Genomic DNA, 19,562 nt, shown 5'->3' on the forward strand with positions numbered 1-19,562 from the left:
TAAAGAGAGGAGGTTTAGAGGCCGGCCTTTTGGAAAATCCTAGGCACATGTGATTCAACCTGCAGACGCCAACAGCTGGAAGGCCTGGCAGCAGCTGCCTCAGGGCATGGTCTTAGTGTTGTCAGCCACAGGAGCCACTGTGTAAGCTTCCAGAGGTTGTGCTTCTGCTGAAGCTGTGTTGAGAAGAGAGAGCCCTTCTTTGCTGGACCTGCTGCTGTTCTGTGCCTGAAGAAGTCCGGCTAGGGCCCTGGCACCGATGCTGTGCGGCAGGGCGGAAGATGGGCCTGCACCCGTGGCCCGGGGCCACGCTCTGGTGCCCAGAACAACTGAGCTCGCCCTCCCCTCCAACACCCCCACCTCCAGCTGCCAGCAGGTCACTGCTGCCCAGCTGCTGGCACTGTGCCCAGCTCTGCCAAGCTCCCCGGCTGCTGGTGGAGCTGCGAGAGAAGCCACTTGCCAATGCCAGCATGTGACTGGACTCCTGCCCTTTCTGCGGTGACAGGGACACCCTGGTGCACAGGGACACAGAGCAAGGAGCCCAGCAGGCTTTGCCGGCCACGCCCAGTGTGCAGCCAGGCAAGGAGAGGACCAGCTGCCCTGGCGTCCTGGGCACAGGGACTGCGCGAGGGCTGGCACCCCAGGGACCTTGTGCCATGCGCTGATGCTGGGCCAGCAGGCAGCTGGCAGGGGAGGCTGCGGCGGGGCCCCGGGGCCCCGATGTCACAGTGCTGTCCCCCGGCAACGCAGTCACAATGCCCCGGGGCAGCAGAAGAGGCGCAGCCTCCCGGGCCCCCTGCCAGAGCACAGAGCTGCCTGCAGCCAAGGGCTCTCGGCAGGCTCTCGGCAGGCTGTCCTTGGGCACGAACACACTCCTGCGAGGCCAGCAGGGCTATCGATGGCTACCGAGCAGGGCATTATCGCAGCACATGCAGGGGCACCAGTGCCTGCACCTCAGCACACTGAACCATGGAAGCACCCAGCAGCTGCACCTCTACTTGGTACGGAGACCTCCTCCTGGCCTTCCTCTGACCATCCTTCCAGCCCTTGCTTTGCACCTTATCTGCCCGGCTTTGGTGCAGAGACCACTCACTGCTCTGCTTCGCGGGCTCGTCGAGTGCCTGTGTCTGCCGCTCCGCTCCCTAACACTGCCTCAACAGGGCCTGAAGAAACCCAAGATGGAGAAGACAGGCATGGTGAGACCCTAGGATGCCTCTTGGCCAAGGAGCGTGAGAGAAGGGGCCTAGCAAAGAGAGGGGCACCACTCTGCAGCCTGCTCAGGCCACGAGGGAGACAGGAGAGCCCCAAAGCACTAGTGATCTCTCTGGCCGCACTGGCCTGCACGTCCCACTGGCAAGAGACTGCAGGCAACCGAGTAGCCTGGTGCTGGCCCAACCACTTTCCCATGCAGTGCAACAAAGCTCTGCCTTCCTCTTGCTCCGCCCCTGCTGCCCTTGCTTCTCCCTTTGTGGTGGCCATTGGTGTTGCATCGGGAGCTTTCTGAGGAGGCTGCATGAGCTTCAGCAGTGCTGAGACAAAGCCCAAGCTGTCCTGTGCTTTTGGGGTGGAGAAAACCCTGCCTTTGTGGAGCTCCCAGGTTGGCTGTGTTCTGCCTTGTGCTGACTCCGGGTGTGCTGCTAGGTGTTTGGAGGTGTCCTCTGAAAGCTTGCCGTGACCTCAGGCATCTGGTGCTTGTCAGGCCCTCAAGGGGCATGGTGGAAATTGTCTTGGGGCTGCTCCATCTTGGGAGCCAGTAATCTGCTGGCTCATTGAAGGACTCAGTGTGGTGGCAGGAGTCAGCAATGGGTATTAGGATGTGTGTTGTGAGGCAGTGTTGTGTGTGTGCTTTCAGTCAAATGACGTAGAGCAGCTCTTGATGCTCGTGGCATGTGGCCACGACCTGGCCTGTGGCAACTGCCCTATGTGCAGCACCTTTGCTGGACTGCTGAGCGCAGTGGCCCTCAGTGCCTGAGCTGTGACAGGAGAGAGGGCTCTTTGAAAGAGCCTCAGGAAATGGCTGCCTGGGATGAGGACTGCTGAGAGCCTGATGTAGAGGGGTAGTCCGAGCTCCCTGGCAAAGCCTCGCAGAGCTGCTGGAAGTGGGAAGCAGGCGGCCCTTCCCCATCACGGCACCAATGTTCCCCCTGAGGACAAGGGACTCTCGGAGGTGCCAGTTCTCCTTGCCTGTGCTTGGCGTCTCGCGTCTGCCTGCACCGGTGGCAGGTTGCAGCAGCACGGGCAGAGAAGAGGTTGCCTGCTGCTTGTGGACCAATAGCCTTCTTTCTTCAGAGGAAGTGCTTGCAGCCTGCTGGGAGAGGGGCCTGTGCCAGGAGGGGCTTTTGTTGGGCAGCAGCTACCTGTTGGGAGAGAGTGCTGCTGCAGTGGCCAGCACCTGCTCTCAGATTGGGCCTTTGGCTTGTCTGAGCCTCAGCAAGACTGCTGATGCTGTTCCTCTTCTGCTGGGACGCCTCCAAAGACGGAGAGAGCAATCCCAAGGCACAGCAATGTTTTCACAGTGTTTTCCCTCTCCGGAAAGCGGAGGGAGGTCAGCATCTGCCAGCTGCAGGTCTCTTGGAAGCCCCGTCAGCTGAGCGGACCCAAGGAGGTCAAGGCAAGCAGGCTTGAAGGCTTTCTTCCTGTCCTCGTGGTGTGCTGCTGGGCACTGCTGGCCTCTGCAGGCCTGCTGTGGGCAATGGAAGGGACACCTCCCACCACTGTCAGCAGCCATTCCTCTGGGAGTGGAGACTGTGCCCAGGCATTTCCTGATGGGAAGGCAACAGGCTGAATCTCACAGCTGATTCAGCCCTTGTGTAGCCATTGGATCGTGGAAGCATTTCCGTCGCAAGAGTTCTCTGCAGGTGCTCTGATCCAAGGCATGCTCCGAGCAGGCTCGGATTCAAAGCTGGATGTAGCTGTTGTCCTGCAGAGACTGGACCAAGCCCTTGCTGGCACGAGAAGACCCCCACACACCTGGAGATGCCCAAGGGCACCAGGCCTTTCCAGCTGCAGATCAGTGGGAAAAGTGAACTCGAGGGCCTGCAAAGAACAAGGACATGCCTTCTCGGCAGCCAAAGACCCCTCCAAAGCTCCCCATGCAGATCTGCTTTGACGCCAGATGCAGCAGCCAGGAAATGCAGGCGATGGGATGTGAGGATGTTCCAGGTGATTCTCCTCAGTGTCATACCTCTCCGCCAACCCTCTGGAGTAGCTGGCGGTTTCCTGCAGGGTGCGGGAAAGATTTCTTTCCCCCCAGCTCTGCCAGGTCTGTGTTTGGTTTTATTTGTTTTAGTTTTTGGGGTTTTTTTTGGCCACTCTCTGGAGCCCCTAAGGTGGCTGCAGGTTGAGAGAGGAAAGGGGTTGGGCAGCGCTGGTGCCTGATGCCCAGGTGGGCGTGAGAAGCCTCGCAGGGCTGGCCGGGAGGCAGGCCTTGCTCACATGCCCAGGGAAGAGCCGATCGCCAGCTTTGGGGTCAGGAAGGAATTTTCCCCCTGGACACATTGGCAGCAGTGCCTGGGGGTTTTTCGCCTTCCTCTGCAGCATTGAGCAGGGCCCATTGCCAAGGCTCCTCTGGGCCCTTGCAGGCCAGTGGCTGCCTGCTCTTGCAGCACCAAGACACCAGCTGCGCCCTGCAGCTCTCAGTCTCTGCCTGCCCTGGGGCAAGTTTGTCGCAGGAGCTCAGGGCCTGCCCTTGCTTCCACGTTCTTGGGGTGTTCTGGCTTGTGCAAGGCAGCATAGTGTGTTTGGAAAGGCTGCAGGCTGGAGGATCCATGAGGAGCTGCCCCTTGCCATCTGTGCCTGCATGCACACAATAAAAGCAAAGTGCTGTTGTCCTCTCCTAGGTGTGCTGGTTGTGTTGCGCGTGTCCTGGCTGTGGCCTGAGAGCTTGCTGCTGCAGCTGCGCTGTCAGGTACCCTGCTGCCCACGGGGCTTGTCCTGCCGCGTGCCCTGGGGAGTTTGGAGGGTTGGCCTTTGCCCCAGCCCTTGCTGGGGGGGCGGTGGGTGTGTCTCAGCAGCCTGTGTCCAAGGCGTCTTCAGTGCCTGCCTCCTGGCTTGGGGTTAGAGTGGGCCAGAGATGAGAGTGGCCGGAGCTCTCCTGTGGCAGGGCTTTCTTGGCCCTCACAGCAGAGGTGGCCCTCACCTCCTGAAACAGATGGTGGTAGATGTGGCCACTGGCCCTGGAACAGACACTCTGTGCCTCACTGTCATCCCCTTCCTTTCCTTGTTAGCCTTTTCTCCAAGTGGCCACCACCTTGAAGCCTCAGCACGGCCACTGCCTCCTTGCCCTCTCCTGCCCATCTCTTCTCGACCTCTACTGCCACCTCCTCCTCTTTCCCACTCCTAATGCCTGCACCTGCCTCCTCAGCCTGCCACAAACACACCTTCCGCTCCGTTGCTGCATCCTCCTCTGGTCTCCACATCTGCCAGACTTCTTACATAACCTCCTCCCCTTTCCTTGGGCATCAGGCACAGGCTGAGGGCCTTGCTGAGAATGGCCTGTGTGCTGGCTGACATCAAAAGAGCAACTCTGAACATGTGTGTCAGGAAAGGGCCCCAGGTGCTGAGAGGCAGCAGAAGAGCCCCTTTGCACCATTCTGTGGGCTCAGCAGAGCTGAGCTGCTGGCCTGCACACAGAGCTGGCCACCCCTGCTTTCTCCTGAGGCGAGTACAAGTCCCACTGTAGGAGCACTAGTCTTTAGTGCCCAAGAGCACTAAAAAGGGCAAGAGCTACAGTTCTCGCATGGCCTGGATGCCTGGCTCTGCAAAAAGGTAAAGGCCACCCCAGTGCCGAAGCCCAGGCTTGAAGCAGGGACCCTTAGATCCTCAGCCTAATGCTCTCCCAGATGAGCTACTTTGGCCCTGCCCTGGGAACCCTTGTCCCCATGACAGCTGTGCAGGAGCAGAGGCCAAGGAGCAGGAGGTCCCTCGGGTCAAGCTATGTCTTGCCTGAGCATTGCTGGACTGCAGCTGAGCCTGGTGACCATCCCCAAACCTGCCCTGCTCCTCTTCTCCAGGCATGGTGGCATGGCACCTCTTGGTGGGCCAGATGCCTCCACCGGTCCCTTTTCTGCCCAGCGTACGACTAAAGCAACTACAACTTTTGCCTCATCCACAAAAATCCATCCCTCCTCCATAACTGGCTTGAAATAGCTCCAGCCACTGGGAATGCCCAAGGACAGCCAACAGAGGCGTCTCCAAAGAGCAGCTTTCTCCCGTAGCTTTGCTGGGGAAGAAATGCCACAAATAGGGGTGTTTCTCCCCTGACGTGAAGAGCTCTGCAAGGACACGGTGATCCCAGCACCCCTCTGAGACACAACATGGGTGTCGTGGTACAAAGTGGGGAGGAATCAGGCAGGAACGGCCTCCCAGGCTTGGCTGGTTGTTGCTGTTCAGAGGGAACTTGAGGGGCTGGAGATGGGCAGAGAGGAATCTCCTGAAGTTCAGCCAAGCAAGAACTTCCCCCACCGCAACCCGCAGCCCAGCAGGAGGGTTCCAGTGCTGTTTTGTGCTGCAGCTCTCGGCACCAGGGCACAGCAGGCCTGTGCTGGGCAAAGGGCACATCAGGGGATGAGAGGACATGCCAGGCCTCAGCAGGCTGCAAGGGGATGTAGCTCAGTGGAAGAGCGCCTGCTTCGCATGCAGGAGGCCCTGGCTTCAATCCCCAGCATCTCCAGGGCTGCTTTTGGCCTGCATCTCCCTCCCCAGAACGGTGTCAGGGCTGGCAACTAGCTGCATTGCTCCTCTACAGAAATGGGGGTCCTGTCCTCTGAGAGGATGGCCTGTGTGGAGGGGAGCTCCCAGGGTGGGAGGTGACCATCCGAAATGACCTCCCTGGGCAAGGGGAGAGGGAGTTAAAACTGACACTGAGGGGACATGGGCTTTTGTGTCACTACCATTGCAACAACCTCACTGGCCAGCAACAGGCAAACAGGCAGGCAGGAGCTGGGAGGTCATCGAGTGCCTCAAAATGTCCTCTTAGGGGAGGTGGGCCAGCCCCCAACCTCCCGCATGGCGGGGAGACATATGCATGTTTTGCTTCGTACTTGGTACAAAAGAGGCTGCAAAACCTCTCTTCTGCATCAAGATTATGCAGCAGGCTGGAAGAAGGATGAACTTTTAATGTTTTCTCCCTAGCAAACGCGCATCTCCAAATTCACTTGAACTTTTCACTTTCTGTCTTGCGGGGAGACTCCCAAATGGGGGTTTTGACCAAGATGGGACCAACCCCTTTTGGCTATTCCCCTAAAAATACATCTAGCAATGCCAAAGGAGCAACTTTCCCAAAGTTCCTTTGCTTCTCTGAAGAGCTTCAAGCAACCCAGGAACTAGCAACTCCCATTTATCGATACTTATATACTCATTTAATCTCTATCCCTTTATAAATGTGAATATATGTATTTATAAGTAAATATCTGAGTACATATTATGCATAGAGTGTCATAAATAGAGGCATTACATCTAATGCTGCATTTTCACATAAATAAATGCAGTATATATTTGTACATATTTCTCCATTCCTCTCTCTCTCTCTCTTTCTATATGTGCATATACTGTCTATATTGTATATAACTTTATATATTTTGATGCTTGAGGACTTCCTGAGGCAAAAAGGCAGAGCAGCCAAGCAAAGGGGATCTGAGAGCACGTGGGAAAAACAGTCTGGGGAAAAAAAAAGCGACCGATCACAGAGCAGTGTGGAAAGACGAGGGGGTTGTGGCATTAAACAAGATGGCAGCCCCCAGGAATAAAATGGTGGCAGGAACAAAATGGCGGCGCATCTAGGGGGAAGACTTCCTGTCTGGAGGTACTTCCAGGGACACCGGAAGGAGGGAGCAGGGGCAGCCGGCCAATCACAGAGCATCTTGTGATCAGGTGATTGGGGGGGCAATGTTACACAAAATGAGGCCATGTTGGGGGGGCACAATGTGACCAGAAAAGAGGCGGGACTTCCTGGTAAGGTAGGACACATGGCTGCCTGCAGGGGGCAGGGCCTCAGCCAGACGTTGGGGGCGGAGCTAATGTCGCCTCTTCTCCTGGGGTCGGGGGGGATGTCCTTTATTCCCCCCTTCCCTTACAAACCCCTCCGCTGTGAACAGGGGACCCAGGTGTCCGGGGGGACCCAGGCACCCCAGTGTCGCTCCACAGCTGAGCCCCCTCCCACTCGTGTAGGAGCGACCCAAGTGTCCAAGGCTCCCGGGTGGCTGGGGGCCCCGATTCTCCAAGGGACCCAGGCGCCCGAGTGCAGCCCCAATAGCTGTCCCCTCTTGCCCCATGCACAGGGGACCCAGGGGTCCAGGCACCCCCCAAGAGCTGATCCACTGCCCTGCCATGTGAGGGATCCAGACGTTCAACCTCCCCCTTGAATCGCACCCACACACACAGAAGGCCCAGGTGTCCGGGCAGGGGAGGGGGCAGCTCTTTAGTGCATGCATGCGATGCGACGTGTGTTACAAGTATGACATGTGTCCACAGCATCGCAAGCCCATCACACACGTCCTAAGCAGGTCCCAAATACCCCCTGGACCCCAAATACCCTCCAGGGTCCCCAGAGTCCACCCATGTCCCAAACTGTTCCCCAGTGGCCCCCCATGTCACCCACACTGGTCCTGAGCATCCCCCACATCCTCACCCTGGTCCCCGCTGTCCCTACATGTCCCCAGTGTCCCCTTCTCCATTCCCAGAGTCCCCATGTGTCCCCTGCACCCCCATGTCCCCTGAGCCCCCCTTTATTCCCCATTGGTCCCCAGTGTCACCCTGTGTCCCCCACATCCCCAGCCTGGTCCCCACGTGTCCCCACAAACTCATTCTGTTCCCAGAGTCCTCACATGTCCCCACTCTGGTCCCAAACGTCCCTCCGTGTCCCCCATATCCTCACCCTGGTCCCCCAATGTGTCTCCCATGTGTCCCCTATGTGTCCCCAATGCCCCCTGATGTCTCCCTCGTCCTTCCCCCAGTCCCCACATGTCCCCAGCGTCCCCACATCCTCATCCCAGTCCTTTGCCACACAAAGCCTTTCCCACCTGCCTCCCTCCCTGGCCATGGCCTCTTTGTATCTCAGCCCCTCATTCTTTGCCTGCCTGGAGCCTCCCTCCATCTTCTCCCCATCACTGGACATGCTGGTGGCTGCTCTGGCTCTTTGGTGCCTCTAGCCATGTATCCCCTCATCCACGGCATGAGGAAGGAGGAGCTCCAGGACGCCCTGAGGAGACTCAGTGGCTGCGACGTCAGAGCAATGGGCTGCCCTGCTGCCCTCACTAAAGACTCCAAATTTCTCTCGTTTCATCCCTGTGTTGAGTTTGTGTCACCTGTGGTGATCACGGTCTTGGACAACTGTTCCAGTTCTTCCCACTGCTCCAGAGATGTGAGCCCCATCGGCCCAACCTTTGGGCCTTCTGCAAATGTGTCACCACTGCGCTAGAGCTGGCCTCCAGAGTAGCACATCCTTAATGAAGGGTGATCTCCTGATTGCAACATCCGAAGATTTGGCATGCCTTGTGCTCAGGACCAGCTCCCTAGGTTGGCACAACTTGTCCTGAGGGACCTCCTGCTCCTTGGCCTCTGCTCCTGCATGGCAGTCATGGGGACAAAAGCTCCCAGGGAGGGGCTGAAGTAGCTCAGCTGGGAGAGCGTTAGACTGAAGATCTAAAGGTCCCTGGTTCAAGCCCGGGCTTCGGCAACGGGATCCTTGTTGGTTCCTCTTGGCTCTTTTGCAGAGCTGCTCTGTCTTCTCCCAGCCTCCACCAACCCTGGCTGCATCCCACCCCACAGCTGGGGGGAGCAGCCAGGACCCAGCTGGCTGGGGCTCACCCTTGCTCTGCCCCTTCCTGTGGAGGACTGGCTTGAGGGCAGAGGTCATGTGAAGATTGAACAACTAAAGGAAGCAGAACTAAGTGCATATCGCACACAGTTGATGTGAGCCAAGTCCCGTACGAGAGTAAAAACAGCTAGAGCCAAGGACACGTTGTCCTTGGCTCCAAGGTGTTATCAATGATTAGTCCTGGGAACTTGCGGGTGATGTAATGCAGAAGGCGTTGGGGTATAGAAAATTGCTGTTACCAATAAGGAGCTCAGCTTTTGCAATATGTATGAGCCTGATTAGTCCTATACTATATAAAGAAAGACCACGCCTAATAAAGTTGAAGTACACTGATCACTCATATTGAGCGTCTGGGTCTTCCCTCCGTCGGCTCCTCCCGTGCAAGTTTCCAACAAATGGCGCCCGAACAGGGACCCTGCCGGTCAGGGACTCGGTGATTAAAAACTCAGGAGTCGACGGAGTACTAGAGACAGCTGGTCCTGCTGTGCTAAAGGCGACGAGACACAAAAGGGGGTCTACGTGCCAGAGTTACAGAGGAGGTGGAGAGGACACAAACAAAGGGGGTCCGTGCCCAGGACGAGACGGGGTCCTGCCAGAAAGTCTCGCCGCAGGTCTTGCAAAGGTTGCAACGGTAAGTGAGTAACCACGGAGCGACAAGCGGCTTATTATTTATTAAGATGCTTTTTAGAAAAGCGAGGTACTCAAGGAATAGAATGTCATAAGGAACTCCCAGGGCTATTAGCTTACGGAGTGGCTAAGGGGTGTTTTGTTAGCCCCGATACCGTGTTCGAACAAACTGAATGGAAAAAATTTGGGGACAAGTTGTTTGATGAAGTAATAAGTGACAACAAGACAGCAAAAAAGCTGATGAAGCCGTGGAGGGCAGTTACTAATGCTCTCGCACCTTAAAAAAAAAAAAAAAAAAAAAAAAAAAAAAAAAAGCTGCCGCCGCCGCGGAGCATTTGGGAAGCCCCGATGGGTTTAAGGAACCCCCGCATGTGGAGGTGTCCCCATACCCATCACCCCCCTCGATCCGAACCTTTACTATTGCCCAAGGAGGGTCTGGGAACACAGGCCTGCCAAAAGGAGCAACATTGACCATGCGGCAGATCCCCCCTCCTCCCTCAGCGCCTCCCCCCCCCCCTCCCCCCCCCTCCCCCCCCCTCTCTCCCCCCCTCTCTCTCTCCCCCCCTCTCTCTCTCCCCTCCTCTCTTTCTCCCCCCCCCTTTTTTCTCCTCTCCTCCTCCTCCTCTTCCTTTGGCCACAGTTATCTGAGGACACCCATCTCAGGCTATCAATGTGAAATAAGTTTTTCTCTATGATATTAATGGTCAGAAACCACTAATAAAAGCAGTTTGAAAAAAAAAAAAATCGGGAATAAAGGGGGAACCAACCCGACAGATGTTGGATTATATTTGGGGGACAAATATATTGTTGCCGGGGGACATACGCAGCATAATGAAGTTAATACTAACACAGCATCAGCAGCTGCTGTTTAACACGCACTGGCACGCAGTATGCCAGGAAGCGGTAGCTGTTATAAGGGCTCCAGGGGACCCGTTGTATGGAGTAACGTTAGATGAGTTGATGGGGATGGGCGCGTATTTCCGCTTAGAAGCGCAGGCCCTGCTGGGACCAGATAAAGCTAAAGAATCAATGAAACTAGCAAGGCGGGCGCTTGATCAATTAAAGGAGCCAGGGGGTATCCCATCTTATATGGGAATAAAGCAGGGCCGGGAAGAGCCTTTCGGCTTATTTATTGACAGAGTAGCCAATGCTATACAAGCAGCAGGGGTACCAGATTATCTGAAAGGGACTATCTTGAAACAATGTGCAATACAGAATAGTAGCCCTTCAACGCGTAGTATTTTAGCCACACTCCCGGGAACATGGACTATTTAGGAGGGGCTAGAAAGAATGGCGCAGGTACCTGTAGGACCGCAAGCTATGCTAGTAGAGGCGGTGAGACAATTAGGAGAGAGCATGAGGGAGCAAGCACAGGCGTTGCGGGATAATATGCAACAGAATCAAAGACAGGTATTCGCTGCCCTTGCTCCTTTGCAAAATCCCGGCGGAAATACCCGCCCTGATCGACGATCGGCACGCTGCTACCGATGCGGCGTTGCGGCACGCTGCTACCGATGCGGCGTTGTTGGTCATCTTCGCAGAGAATGCCAAGCTAGTAGAGTATGGTGTCCCAACTGCAAAAGCAGCAAACATGATGGAGCGGCTTGTTGGAAGGCTGGCTCGGGAAACGCCCGGAGAAGCGGGACGAGCCGCCCCGCGACGACACAAAAGGCGGCCTTCACCACAACAACCCAGCAACCCCCGCAGTTAACACAACCACCTCAGCCGGCGCCCAGCTCCACTCCGAACACCATGAACCCCTTTGTCTTCGACCAGCCACCAGAGGGAGTCTCGGACTGGACTTGGCAACAGCAGTAGACGCTACCTTATTGGATACAAAGCCAACAAAAATCCGGACGAATGTCTACGGACCAGTAATTATTAATCATGAGCCAGTAGGTGCTTTACTGATTGGAAGATCGTCCGCTACAATGAAAGGATTACAAGTTTTGACAGGATTGATCGACAAGGACTATTTCGGGGAAGTACAAATTGTGGTTTCAGCAATGTTTCCACCTATGCACATACCACAAGGATCGAGAATAGCCCAGCTTATTCCGCTTCCCCACCTGACTGTAGGGGTGGCACCAGCGAAAGAGCAACCACGAGGCTATGGTGCTTTTGGTTCCACTGGAAGTGTAGTATTACTGACTGTCGGAATGCATCAAAGGCCCCGACAAACCGTGACTGTAAAGTATAAAGAAGAATCTATACGCACTAATGCCTTATTGGACACTGGAGCGGATGTATCAATAATTAGCACTAAGATCTGGCCCCAGCATTGGCCAACCCGAGAGACCAGCTCTACGGTAGCTGGAGTAGGCGGGGTCACCCTCGCCCGAAAATCATCGACACTACAATGGACTATAGAGAACAAGGTGGTTAATTGCTCCGTTTCCATTTTACCCCTACCTGAAGGAGTGCAAGCATTAATAGGGCGCGATATCCTTGCCCAGATGGGTATGGTGCTTACCTCGGAACACCCTTTATAGCACCGGCCATTGCCTGGACTTTCCCAATCCCACTCAGCTGGAGGACTGATCAGCCTGTGTGGGTACAGCAATGGCCGCTTAAACGGGAAAGTCTCATTCAAGCACATGAACTAGTAAAGGAACAGTACAAACAAGGTCATCTAAGACTATCTACCAGCCCTTGGAATACCCCAATATTTGTGATCAAGAAAAAATCCGGCAAATACAGACTTTTACACGATCTACGTGCTGTAAACAGACAGATGCATGACATGGGTGCTTTACAACCGGGGTTACCCAACCCAGCAATGATCCCAGAAGGCTGGCACCTGCTAATCGTAGATTTAAAGGACTGTTTCTTTACTATAGCCCTCCATGAAGATGATAAACAGCGATTTGCATTTACACTCCCTGCTATCAATAGAGAGGGGCCAGACCAAAGATTTGAATGGACAGTACTACCGCAGGGTATGCGAAACTCACCAACCCTCTGTCAACTCTATGTCGATGCGGCACTTCAACCGTTACGTCAACAGTGGCCAGAGACCATGATATATCACTACATGGACGACATATTGTTGGCACAAAAAACCCCTTTTTCTCCTGAACAAAAATTTGATCTAATCACACAATTAAAGAAAAAGGAACTTGTGGTGGCCCCGGAAAAGGTACAGGAATCCAGCCCCTGGCAGTATCTAGGTTGGCATATTTCGAATGCCACCATCAGACCACAGAAATTGACAATCAGGACTGACATAAGAACACTCAATGATGCTCAAAAACTATTAGGAGACCTCCAATGGATCCGTCCGGTTGTCGGCATTCCTAATGAACTTTTAAATCTGCTACGCCCCTTGCTGAAGGGAACAGACCCAGCGGCTGCCGTCACGCTCACAGAGGAACAGCAACGGGTACTCCAGGAAATTGCATCGCTAATTACTACGCGTGCTACGCACCGACGCCTGGAAAATCAGCCACTTGATCTTACTATTTTATGTGGCCCACAATACCTAATGGGAGCCATTACACAACACAAAATAAAAACGGGGGAAAAAAGGGGGTTGGCGGAACCCATTATACTAGAATGGATAGCACCACTGTTACAACCAAAACGAACTATTCAAGAAAAAGTTTCAATGCTGGCCGAACTCATTAGGAAAGGAAGAAACCGAATATTGCAAATTGAGGGAGCACCACCGAATACCATTTGGCTGCCATTGAAACCCAACGACCTAGAATGGTCAGGCGGTTGTTGAACGAGCAAACAGCACTGTCAAACAATACATAGAAAAGTTTAAGGACATCCTAGACATCAAGGAAAAAATTGATAAGACCCTATTTGTACTAAACTATTTGTGTGTATTCGGGGACGACAAAGAACCACCAGCAATCAAACATCATATAGAAGAAGAAAAGGCTGGTAGCCGGACCTTTAGAGTAAAATACCGGGACATGAAAACGGGAGTATGGATAGGTCCAGCAGAGGTAATATATGTAGGGCGCGGTTATGTGTGTATATCTTCTCCCACAGGACCGGTTTGGGTTCCCAGCAGATTTACGAAACCTGTGATAGACGAAGGAGCGACTGTGGACAAAGACCATGCTCGGAATCGGACAGACAACTCTGCGCAAAATTGTCCTATTGATTATGATAATTGCTGAAGGGTCTACGATGTTGTCTCAGATTGATACTCAACAGAATATGTGGGTTACATGGGCTAACGAAACTAACCAGCGTACCTTTTGTTTGTCTCTAGCCTCAGGAAGCGATCCCTTCCGGACGTGTCTATTTGGGGTGCCTATAGGAGCTCCAAAGGAATTGGTCAAGCTGTTAGGCCCATACTCAACTTCACTCACTCTCTTAAATGGGTCCTTCTCGAGCAACCTCTCAGACGGAGTGGTTGCTGCACTGCAACATCTTAATATATCGTTGCCATGGGATCCACAAGAATTAGATTTGTTAGGGTCAGTAGCAGTAGGAAACACTAGTGATAATTGGACACAAACCTGTTTTATACTAAATAAAGGTAAACAAAATAAGACTCATTGGACGAACATAACGTCTAGAACTTTAGGGTTTAACGCCAATGGTAATTATTGTGGGTGGAATAACTCCAATAATAGTGAGCCACTTGGGGCCTATGGAGTAAATGATCACAACTCAATGTGGCCTATGAGTGCCCCTAAGGCACTGCCTCCTGGTATTTTTCTAATTTGTGGTGACAGAGCATGGCAAGGTGTGCCAGGAAACGCTTACGGGGGACCTTGTTATATAGGACGCCTGACACTCTTTGCCCCTGACTTACATGATCAGCGTTGGTCAAATCCGACTGCAGCAATCAAACATAGAAGAAGTGAAAATCGTCGAGGCAAATGTGAATTGAAAAAACTAGGTTCAGATTGTGCTGATGATGTAGAATTATGGGGGCCTGCGGAAAGGTTTTTCGCCGCAGCTTTAGCTCCTAACGTTGCAGTTGCGCATGCCATGTCTAATCTAAATAAACTTGCTTGTTGGGCTGTTAGGCAATCAAATGTTACTACACAAATTCTCTCTGAAATGTCACAGGATATGGATAGCCTGAGACATGCAGTGTTGCAAAATAGAGCAGCTATAGACTTTCTGCTTTTGGCACAGGGACGCGGGTGTGAGGATTTTGAAGGAATGTGTTGTTTTAATCTTTCTGATCATGGACAGTCAATCCATGAGCAATTGAAATGGCTAAAGGACCACACCCAGAGAATCACCGTACAGTATAATTGGTTTGATGATCTGTTTAGAAAGATGTTTGGTAATGTGAGTACCTGGATTTTGGGCTTGATCAAAGAAGGGCTACGTATTCTATTCATAATTGTATTAATTTTAATTGCTGTAAGAGTGATTTTTGGCTGCTTAACACAAAAGCTTGAACAATTAACTAAAAAGGTCTTTCTCGCACAAAATAAAAACGGGGGAATTGTGGAGGACTGGCTTGAGGGCAGAGGTCATGTGAAGATTGAACAAATAAAGGAAGCAGAACTAAGTGCATATCGCACACAGTTGATGTGAGCCAAGTCCCGTATGAGAGTAAAAACAGCTAGAGCCAAGGACACATTGTCCTTGGCTCCAAGGTGTTATCAATGATTAGTCCTGGGAACTTGCGGGTGATGTAATGCAGAAGGCGTTGGGGTATACAAAATTGCTGTTACCAATAAGGAGCTCAGCTTTTGCAATATGTATGAGCCTGATTAGTCCTATACTATATAAAGAAAGACCACGCCTAATAAAGTTGAAGTACACTGATCACTCATATTGAGCGTCTGGGTCTTCCCTCCGTCGGCTCCTCCCGTGCAAGTTTCCAACACCTTCCCATCCTGCCCTGCTTGATGTGTCTGTGGCCAAGGGAGGAGTTTGGTGTTACCATGGAGGATCTCGAGTAGTGTGAGAGGCATTTGGGTGCTGCACTGGCTCCAGATGGTGGTGGAGATGGTCTGGGGGGTAGTTGCACTCTGCCCTTCTAAGTGCTCCTGGGTATCTCCCTGGCTGCCCTCCTGGGCAATGGCCTCATCCTTACAGATGAAGCCTGCAGCCACTGCCTCCACAACCCCATGCATATCTTCCTCCTCCACCTTGGCTCCATCTCCACCACTGTCCCCAAATCCATGGCCAGGTCCCTGAGGGACACCAGGGCTGTTCCCTGCTTGGGAGCAGCTGCCCAGTGCTTCCTGGGTATCTTCTTGATTACACAAAGCCTTTCCCACCTGCCTTTCTCCCCTGCTTATGGCCTCTTCCTGCCTCAGCACCTTCCTCTTTGCCCACCTGGAGCCCCCCTGCATGGCTTCCCTATCACTGGATATGCTGGTGGCTGCTCTGGCTCTTTGGTGCCTCTAGCTGTGAAGCCTCTCACCCATGGCATGGGGAAGGAGGAGCTCAAGCATGCCCCAAGGAGACTCTTGGAGACCTCAGTTATCCACCATCCGTAAAGCATGCGTCACCCTCTTATGGTCTCCAACTTCTCTACTGGGACTTGCCCCAGGCAGCAGGGCTGACGGTGCACATCCATCCTGGAGGGGACCATGAAGCTTCCAGGACAGCTCAGGAGACCTCCAGGGACCACATGTGGGTCTGGGTGGGCGAGGAGTGGGGCCTCACCAGACCAGAGCCCATCCTGGGTGGAGTCATTCCAAGGCAGGAGGCTGAACCAAGGAGCTCAGAGGCACCGTGGGCTCTGCAGGGTCAGGAGAGGCCAGAAGGCCCCATCTGGCAAAGGGGGATCCCCCAGAGAGGGACTCAGGACCAGCTCCATCACCATCTGGAAGCAGTGCAGCACCCAAATGCCTCTCCCACCATTTGAGGTCCCCCATGGTACCACCAAGCCCCTCCCTTGGGCACAGGGACATGAGGGCAGGCAGGATGGGAGGGGTCAGAGCAAGGGTGAGCCCCATCCAGGTAGGTCCTGGCTGCCTGCTCCCCCCAGCTGTGGGGTGGGATGCAGCCAGGGTTGGTGGAGGCTGGGAGAAGACAGAGCAGCTGTGCAAAAGGCCAAGGGGAACCAACAAGGATCCCATTGACAAGGGCCCCATTGCCGAAGCCCGGCCTTGAAGCAGGGACCTTTAGATCTTCAGTCTAACGCTCTCCCAGCTGAGCTACTTCGGCCCTCCCCTTTGAGCTCTCTTCCCTGCGCCAGCTGTGCCCATACCCAGGCAGATGTGCAGGAGGTTGCTCCTGAAGGTGTTCCCTCTGGGTGGGAGGGGAGCACTGTGCCAGGGGGCAGAAGGCACACACACCCTCTCCTCTTGCAAGAGACGTTGGCCTCCTGTGGGACAACCTTGGCTTGCTAGCTCAGTGACCAGTCCCCATCTCCACAGCTGCTGGGCAGCAGGCCACCACACCTGAAACAACCCTTGTTCCTAACAGCACGCCATGACTTGTCCACACAAACCCATGGAGAAGCCAAGCTAAGCAGCAGACACTTTTTGTGGTGCAGATGCTGCAGCATTTTCTTTACCTGGATTGTAGATTGAGAGTCCAGTCTTTGGATGTTGCAACGAGGAGATCACCTGTCATTAAGGACATGCTGTTCTGGAGGCTAATGTCCCTGAGCTGAGCAGCAGAGCCTGAGGAGCAGAGGGACTGCACAGGAGAGCTGCTCCACACTGTGGCCTTGGCATGGTGATATTGGGAAGGTATCAGCCGTGGGCAGCACTGCGTGGACAAAGCACCACCCCAGGACCCAAGCTCTGGAGGTTGTCATAGGACCCAAACACCAGGAGGGTGCCATAGTGCAGGGGTCTGCAGCTGGCCATGTGGCAGCTGTAGGCCATGACAGTGAGAAGACAAAACTCTGGTGCCATCAAGAAGAGAACCAGGAAGCCCTGGGCAGCACATCCCAAATATGGAACAGCCCTGGTGTCCCTCTGGGAACTGACCTCACTGGATTTGGGGACAGTGGTGGAGATGAAGCCAAGGTGGAGGAGGAAGATGTCCATGGAGGTGTGGAGGCAGTGGTTGCAGGCTTCAGCTGTAAGGATGAGGCCATTGCTCAGGACAGCCAGAGTCATGCCCAGGAGCACTAAAAAGGGCAAGAGCTACAGTTCTCGCATGGCCTGGATGCCTGGCTCTGCAAAAAGGTAAAGGCCACCCCAGTGCCGAAGCCCAGGCTTGAAGCAGGGACCCTTAGATCCTCAGCCTAATGCTCTCCCAGATGAGCTACGTTGGCCCTGCCCTGGGAACCCTTGTCCCCATGACAGCTGTGCAGGAGCAGAGGCCAAGGAGCAGGAGGTCCCTCGGGTCAAGCTATGTCTTGCCTGAGCATTGCTGGACTGCAGCTGAGCCTGGTGACCATCCCCAAACCTGCTCTGCTCCTCTTCTCCAGGCATGGTGGCATGGCACCTCTTGGTGGGCCAGATGCCTCCACCGGTCCCTGTTCTGCCCAGCGTACGACTAAAGCAACTACAACTATTGCCTCATCCACAAAAATCCATCCCTCCTCCATAACTGGCTTGAAATAGCTCCAGCCACTGGGAATGCCCAAGGACAGCTAACAGAGGCGTCTCCAAAGAGCAGCTTTCTCCCGTAGCTTTGCTGGGGAAGAAATGCCACAAATAGGGGTGTTTCTCCCCTGACATGAAGAGCTCTGCAAGGACAAGGTCATTGCAGCACCCCTCTGAGACACAACATGGGTGTCGAGGTACAAACTGGGGAGGAATCAGGCAGTAACGGTCTCCCAGGCTTGGCTGGTTGTTGCTTTTCAGAGGGACCTTGAGGGTCTGGAGATGGGCAGAGAGGAATCTCCTGAAGTTCAGCAGGCTGCAAGGGGATGTAGCTCAGTGGAAGAGCGCCTGCTTCGCATGCAGGAGGCCCTGGGTTCAATCCCCAGCATCTCCAGGGCTGCTTTTGGCTTACATCTCCCTCCCCAGACTGGCGTCAGGGCTGGCAACTAGATGCATTGCTCTTCTGCAAATTTGGGGTCTTGCCCTCTGACAGGATGCCCTGTGGGGAGGGGAGCTCCCAGGGTGGGAGGTGACCATCTGAAATGACATCTCTGGCCAAGGGGAGAGGGAGTTAAAACTGACACTGAGGGGACATGGGCTTTTGTGTCACTACCATTGCAACAACCTCACTGGCCAGCAACAGGCAAACAGGCAGGAGCTGGGAGGTCATCGAGTGCATCAAAATGTCCTCTTAGGGGAGGTGGGCTAGCCCCCAACCTCCCGCATGGCGGGGAGACATATGCATATTTTGCTTCATACTTGGTACAAAACAGGCTGCAAAACCTCTCTTCTGCATCAAGATTATGCAGCAGGCTGGAAGAAGGATGAACTTTTAATGTTTTCTCCCTAGTGAATGCACATCTCCAAATTCACTTGAACTTTTCACTTTCTGTCTTGCGGGGAGACTCCCAAATGGGGGTTTTGACCAAGATGAGACCAACCCCTTTTGGCTATTCCCCTAAAAATACATCTAGCAATGCCAAAGGAGCAACTTTCCCAAAGTTCCTTTGCTTCTCTGAAGAGCTTCAAGCAAACCCAGGAACTAGCAACTCCCATTTATCGATATTTATATACTCATTTAATCTCTCTCCCTTTATAAATGTGAATATATGTATATATAAGTAAATATCTGAATACATATTATGCATATAGTGTCATAAATAGAGGCATTACATCTAATGCTGCATTTTCACATAAATAAATGCAGTATATATTTGTACATATTTCTCCATTCCTCTCTCTCTCTTTCTATATGTGCATATACTGTCTATATTGTATATAAATATATATATTTTGATGCTTGAGGACTTCCTGAGGCAAAAATGCAGAGCAGCCAAGCAAAGGGGATCTGAGAGCATGTGGGAAAAACAGTCTGGGGAAAAAAAAAGCGACCGATCACAGAGCAGTGTGGAAAGACGAGGGGGTTGTGGCATTAAACAAGATGGCAGCCCCCAGGAATAAAATGGTGGCAGGAACAAAATGGTGGCGCCTCTAGGGGGAAGACTTCCTGTCTGGAGGTACTTCCGGGGACACTGGAAGGAGGGAGCAGGAGCAGCCGGCCAATCACAGAGCATCTTGTGATCAGGTGATTGGGGGGGGCAATGTTACACAAAATGAGGCCATGTTGGGGGGGTACAATGTGACCAGAAAAGAGGCGGGACTTCCTGGGAAGGTGGGACACA

The 19,562-nt window shown here is 53.6% G+C and overlaps 1 long non-coding RNA gene and 3 other non-coding genes across 4 annotated transcripts; all 4 read left to right on the forward strand.

Moving 5' to 3' along the window:
- The first annotated feature begins 5,596 nt into the window (after positions 1–5,596).
- Positions 5,597–5,668, forward strand: TRNAA-CGC (transfer RNA alanine (anticodon CGC)). Its single transcript has one exon. It is a non-coding gene; the product is annotated as a tRNA-Ala (tRNA).
- Positions 5,669–8,598: 2,930 nt separating this feature from the next.
- Positions 8,599–8,671, forward strand: TRNAF-GAA (transfer RNA phenylalanine (anticodon GAA)). Its single transcript has one exon. It is a non-coding gene; the product is annotated as a tRNA-Phe (tRNA).
- Positions 8,672–9,063: 392 nt separating this feature from the next.
- On the forward strand, positions 9,064–14,774 carry LOC135330509 (uncharacterized). The gene is made up of 2 exons (XR_010392530.1): positions 9,064–9,443; positions 13,442–14,774. It is a non-coding gene; the product is annotated as an uncharacterized LOC135330509 (long non-coding RNA).
- Positions 14,775–18,202: 3,428 nt separating this feature from the next.
- On the forward strand, positions 18,203–18,274 carry TRNAA-CGC (transfer RNA alanine (anticodon CGC)). The gene has a single exon. It is a non-coding gene; the product is annotated as a tRNA-Ala (tRNA).
- Positions 18,275–19,562: the final 1,288 nt, after the last annotated feature.

The sequence above is a fragment of the Dromaius novaehollandiae genome, chromosome 21 (genome assembly GCF_036370855.1).
Source record: "Dromaius novaehollandiae isolate bDroNov1 chromosome 21, bDroNov1.hap1, whole genome shotgun sequence".
Taxonomy (NCBI): Eukaryota; Metazoa; Chordata; class Aves; order Casuariiformes; family Dromaiidae; genus Dromaius; species Dromaius novaehollandiae.